The following is a 6468-nucleotide window of genomic DNA, read 5'->3' as shown; positions in this document are numbered from 1 at the left end:
AGAATTTAAAAAAAAAGAACTGGAAGTATGTGGGAACTTTATAAGATATTCAATTACATTGATATTCATTATTCACAAAAGGCTTCGATTCTAGCCAATAATCTGAAGATCTACTCGAAAGGCAAAAATTACTTTGCTAAGATATGTATAAACAGGTTTTTCTTTTGTATGTTCAAGACTGAACCCTGAACATCATTAATGCTGAGCACATACTCTACCAGAGTACTGGATGGATATAGTTTCATTGAGATATTGAAAGATAAAAGGCATTTGACTTGCAGTAGTGGGATAAATTGAACATTAAACTCACCGGAAGAAATGCATTTCCTTATGCACAGCTAAATTCTGTTGGCACACTTGTTCCAGATTCAGCAATATGAAGATGTAAAGTCCCTATAAAGGAGCTGTGTTGAGAACGTGATACATGTATTTACCCGGAATCAAGGATCATTCTTTTATTCAAGGTCTATATATTTACTTAGTTTATCATAGTGTATAGTCATTGCCAAGAGGCTCTGGTATTGAAAAATATCCAGACTTATGGGCAGCAAGATGGCGTCGCTCTTGCCTACAGGGCTGACAACCTGAGTTCAGTCTCCAGTGTGAGAGCCCGTGTAAGAAAGCTGTGAACTTATTGGGAACTACAGATGGGGAAAGTGCAAAATGTTCTTCCCACGAAGTGGTCTTCTAAAAAGAATTGCATAAATTATGCTAAATGAATGCACTTAAAAAGAAGGCCCTGAGGAGAATGCCCTGAATTATTCACATTATCTCTGTGGAAAAGGTGAATGCCTGGGAGTAATATTATTGATACTTTCCACATGAACAAAGATAATAAGATGTAACACCTAGTATATTCCTTCACTGTACTTGTATTTGTTTAAGCTAACAGTAAACGTCCCCTTATATTTTACTGGACCTAACTATAAAAATGAAAAGTACATTGTTTGAAATACATTTGAACTCACAATCCTAGAGTCCCGTAATTTATCATCACTCAAGTCTTTGGAATATCCTTCAATCCTAGAAATCTTAGCCTTGCAGGCCCTGGAGCAGATAAACACTCTAGAACTCATATGATGATAGAAAAGAACCAACATCCAAAAGTTATATTCTGACCTCCACAGAAATGCTGTGTTACATGTAATACATGTACACACACAGAGAGTAAAAAACTTATAATTTAAAGAATATGCAGATTTTAATTAGAACAATCTGTGATGGTGTTTACATGAGGCGATATTTTCCAGGCAGTGATTATCAGCATGGCCAGGTTTCCTTTCAGGGTATTTTTAATTTTTCTCTTCTAACATGTCCTCCTTTTCTCAAGAGGGCCTCGAATGTAGAGACAGATAAATTGAGAGTTTCCAGGGTCAATTGATTACTTAACTCTGTTATCAAAGTTTATCAATTAAGATGACAATTATTGTTGGGAGCCAATTTCCTCCTAAAATCATTGCAGGAACCATCACCCTGGGGAGTCTACAGAGAACCCCACACCCATAAATGTGTTAGGAATCGTTCTATTGACAGAGCCTACCCCACACCCAAATTGGCTGATGGAGAGCTATCTGTTAGCGGAACCCACCCCACATTCCAAACTATCTAGGGAACTAGGTGTGTCAACTCGTGACTTCTTGGCCTACAGTGACCTGACCGAAGGTAACCTCCTGGCTACGTGACCAACATGAACCACGTGGCAAGAGCTCAGACCCCTGTGCCCATCCCCCAACTCCTTACCATATATAAAGCTGTACCCCATCTCTAATAAACGGAGGCTCTGACAAATGTAGCATGGCCTTCTTCTTCTCTCCTAGCCCATTTATCTTCCAGATAGTGCCTCTCCGGGACCCTGGAATAATTAAACTGCCAGACGGTTACTAACCCTAGACAAGGTAACCCGTCAAGGCAATCAACAAATTATGTAATTGATTGCTTGTCCCTAACTACCCTCTCTTTGTTGTTGTTATAAAGTTCCCTGCCTTTCGGTAGAAAAACATATTACATTTAAAGCATTTTCTGCATTTTTAGATCCACTGTATTGTTATTGGAAATCCATGATAATTAAAATTAAATTATAAAGAAAACAAAACCTTATGTATACTACTGCATTTTTCTAGTCTAGTAGAAACTTATAAAACCAACCAGTCTAGTAAAAACTTTTTAACCACTACCAATAAAAGTTGTAAATGGTGTTGTTCCTTTTGTTTTGGATTTTAACAAAAGAAGATTGGATAAAGGAACCTTTTGAGTTACCTGGCAACTTGAGAATACTTGAGCTGACAGGTGTACTTGAATGGAGCTCAAAAGCATCAAGGAAATGCTCCAGCTAGACTTGTACTTTGGATAACAGTATTAGAAGTTGGACATGAACACCTAGTGAATGACTTATTGCCGTTGTGTAAATAATGCCATCAGCTTCTCAATGGAAGAAAACAAAACTTTCTTCCTCTGTGGCATTTATGAAAAATTAATGACTTCTCTATATGCTGATAAGTTTTTGTATTGTTCAGAACTTACTATCCACTGATGTCTAACTGGACTAATGTCGCCAGCGCTATTATTGCAGGCTAATATTTCGTATTAAGAAGTAAGATAAAAAGAATATTAATTAGTGCAGTCTAATTAGCATCGATATTTAATTCCTTCCAATACCTGTCCTTATCTATAGTTCCACTCTTGTTTGAGTTATCTCTGGCAGTTAGCGAAAGCTGATATCATCTGCCTGTTTGATGAGGACTTTGAAGCACAGAGCTATGGGTAGTGCATGAGCACACAGCTAATTACTGGCAGAGCTGTGATGAGTACTTTTTACTCAATGCTACTGTTCTGACAACAAACACATACAATCAGGAGGAAAACAGTGAGAGAGACCTATTCATTTGATCTTATTTTTCTATTTACAATCATAATGTCTTTCTAATACTATCAACCATCAGCCCTTTTAGACTATTTTTGTCTACCCAGAACTAAGAATATTAAATACTAGGTGAGTGATATGCTTCAGGGATAAGGATCGTGCTGCCATGTCCGCTGACCTGAGTTCAGTTCCTTGAATCCGCATGGTAGAAAGAAAGAACTTATTCCAAGAAATTGTCTTTTGACCTCCACACACATGCTCTGACATGCATGTTCCAACATATACACAGACATACATGCATACACACATGCAAAAATACATACCTTCATACATACATAGAGATACATACACAATAAAAAATAAAAATATATCTGGGTAACGCTGGTGCATGCCTTTAATCCCAGCTCTCAGGAGGCAGAGGCAGGTGGATCTCTGTGAGTTTGAGGCCTGCCTGGTCTATAAGAACTAGCTTCAGGACAGGCTCCAAAGCTGCAGAGAAACCCTGTCTCAAGCAAAGAATAAATATAAAATGTAATAAAAATTAAATTCAATATATTCTGCTTACCAACATAGTTTTCAGTCGGTGACCAGAAAGAATTTACCAGTTCTTTTTCATGTCCTTCATTATTTTCACAGAATACAGGAAAACTAGGACAATTGGGCTTTTCTTTTAAAATAATTCTGGTTGTCACAGAAAAGTTACAGTTTTACTTACCGAAGATAGTAGTTAATGTTACTGAGTCATTATATTCTGAGATATTTTACTTAAAATACTTCAATAAACACAGTAAGTTATTAATGTATATGCTGCTTGAGACTGATTTATATTATGGGAAGTTTATTAATATTTGAAGTACTTTAAAATCGGAATTGAAATAAACAGAAAGAGTTGGCATTTGAAATATTATTATCAAAGTCCACATGGGAGCATTTAGAATTAAAATCAGAGCTGCGGTGGTAATTGAGATTGATGACTGATAATAAAGATAATGTAGGTCTCACTAATATGTCAAGAACATTGGGAGTATAGATCTCCATAATTCTCTGTGCATAACTCATATTCTAGCCTCTATGTTTCTCCTATGTCATATTCCACAGAAGACTCTTATATGTTGAACGAGCTTATTTGTTGTTCCTGCTGCAAAGATATAGTAAGTTCTGTTGGAGATGATTTTTTTTCTTTCTCTAAAGTGTAGTTGTATGGAAGAAAATGGGATTTACCTCAAATCCCATGTAATTAGGAAGGATTATGTGTTTATAAATATTTGTATACATGATAATTTTTTTGTCCAAGATTTACAGTGAGGTTTGGTTATGGATATGTCTTGGTCTCACTAAAGGTTAAGTATTGAAAGCTCCTTATATGAAAAGATTCTTTAATTGCTGAATAGCAAAATTGCTGCAAACACTTTACAGAAGACTGCTTATAGCATGCCAGCTGCTACGCTAAGTGGACTATTTACTTTCTCTTAACTTCATAGTGATTCTATATCTGTACTGTATTTCTACATTCTAAATTTTCTGAGGAAGAACTATGGTTAGGGAGAATAGGTAACCTGGATAAGATTTCTTAATAAGTAAAATTAAAGACAAGATCATTATTTGGATCATTCTGTGAGCCATTTTTGGCAAAATTTAACAGTGCTAAATTGGTAGTATACAGGGATTATTTTATGTGATATGCAGACGTGGGTTTTAAAATTAATGCCTACAATTTTCTTCATAATGCTCTGTTACTTTTTAATTTTCTACTTTCCCAATTTAAAATTGGTTACTTTTTATTTTAAGTTATTCTATTTCATTTTGTTCTATTAAATGGTTCCATTTTAAATTAACTGTTTGAGCCGGGCAGTGGTGGCACACGCCTTTAATCCCAGCACTCGGGAGGCAGAGGCAGGCGGATCTCTGTGAGTTCGAGACCAGCCTGGTCTACAGGAGCTAGTTCTAGGACAGGCTCCAAAACCACAGAGAAACCCTGTCTCGAAAAACCAAAATAAATAAATAAATAAATAAATAAAAATAAATTAACTGTTTGTATTTGCATTTATGGCTTTCCCCTGCCCTTTCCCAGTAGGATCTTAAGTACTCAGGTACCTTCAATATAGGTTTACATAGCACGGGTCCAGTAATTATTCATTATATAAATGAATTAATAAGCAAATGGATGGATTATAATGAGGAAAACCCCAAATTTAATGGGCCCAAGAGTTAAACATCCTATGACTATTTGATAATATTTTTTTTAATAAAGCAGAAGCAGGTTTGGAGTAAGAACATTTAACTGAATAGAAGCGTAAAATTAGAAAATATTTCCACTCTTTATTCCTAGCAACTCAGTTGTTTTCTTTTAATGTAACATAACTTAAAAATGGTGTGAGTGTTATAACATTAAAGCAGGCTGGGATCATAATTCAGATTGTTATTTTTAATATATATGAGGAACTGGATTCAAATCTTACTACTACCAGCATTTTTTAAAGTGAAAAGATAAGTAAATGGGTATTGGGAACTTATGCAATGATGGTGACTATCATTATTGATGGACATAGGTAGAAAATACCTTGTAGTGTAAAAGCATATAAAATGTGTCTTAAAATACAGTTCGACATTTTAGTTGAATAGCAAGGCTCCAGGAAGGCTCTGACTGAACACTGTAGCATTGTTCCCAGTCTCAATTTAAATGGGAAGTCAACATATAATCATGCTGTTACAAATAATTGAGGTGCAGATCATAATGTAAAGGAAATTTTCATAAATGAAGAACTTAGAGCTTGAGATGACAGGGAAAAGAGAGCTTCATACAAATGGGATTTAGTTGCAGTCTAAAAACAGGAAGTTATTAGTCATTCACTGGTGACTCAACCAACATTAGCTGAAAGCCCACCGTGAGGACAATAATGAGCTAGACCTTCTGGAAGACTCTAACTTCATAGAGCACCATTGTGCTCTGAGAGCTACCATGATCTAAGGGATGCAAACTTAAATTTCCTCTTATGTAAGCCGAAATAAAAGTAAAAGCTGAGTCATAGAAAAGTATGACTAAGTGCATCTGAGGAGAGATGATCAAATCAAGAATAATTTACTCTAAGTGAGGGTTGTTCAGCTAAGTCTTTATATGGTCAGATAATTAAAAGTAAAAAGCAAAGTAAGTTGAATGCAAGCAGAAAAGGAAGTCATCACGGTTAAACCAAGAGGCTACAAAAGATGTTACTTTGATTTGCTCAGAAGGACAGATGGAAGATTCATATGAAGAAGTAGTGGAGGATAATTGTAAATGGATAGTGAGTGGATGGTCACAATCTTCAAATTAAACTCAATAAAGTTTTAAATGCAATATTATCTCTGAATAAAATCATTCGTAAAGTGCAAATAAATTATCAATTTCAAATTTTAGAACATTGAGGTATATTTCAAAAGGAAAAAAAAACATTGGAATGCATTGCTGCATGCCTTTGGCATCTGCACTTGGGGGACAGAGGCATGCTGATATCTATGAGTTCAAGGCTAGGCAGGCATGGTCTATTTATTGAATTGCAGTATAGCCTGAATTAGAGAGAGAGAGAAAGAGAGAGAGAGAGAGAGAGAGAGAGAGAGAGAGAGAGAGAGAG

This window comes from Microtus ochrogaster, unplaced genomic scaffold, assembly GCF_000317375.1.
Source record: "Microtus ochrogaster isolate Prairie Vole_2 unplaced genomic scaffold, MicOch1.0 UNK34, whole genome shotgun sequence".
NCBI classification, from domain to species: domain Eukaryota; kingdom Metazoa; phylum Chordata; class Mammalia; order Rodentia; family Cricetidae; genus Microtus; species Microtus ochrogaster.
The sequence above is the reverse complement of the archived record's forward strand: the minus strand, read 5'-3'. Positions refer to the sequence as shown.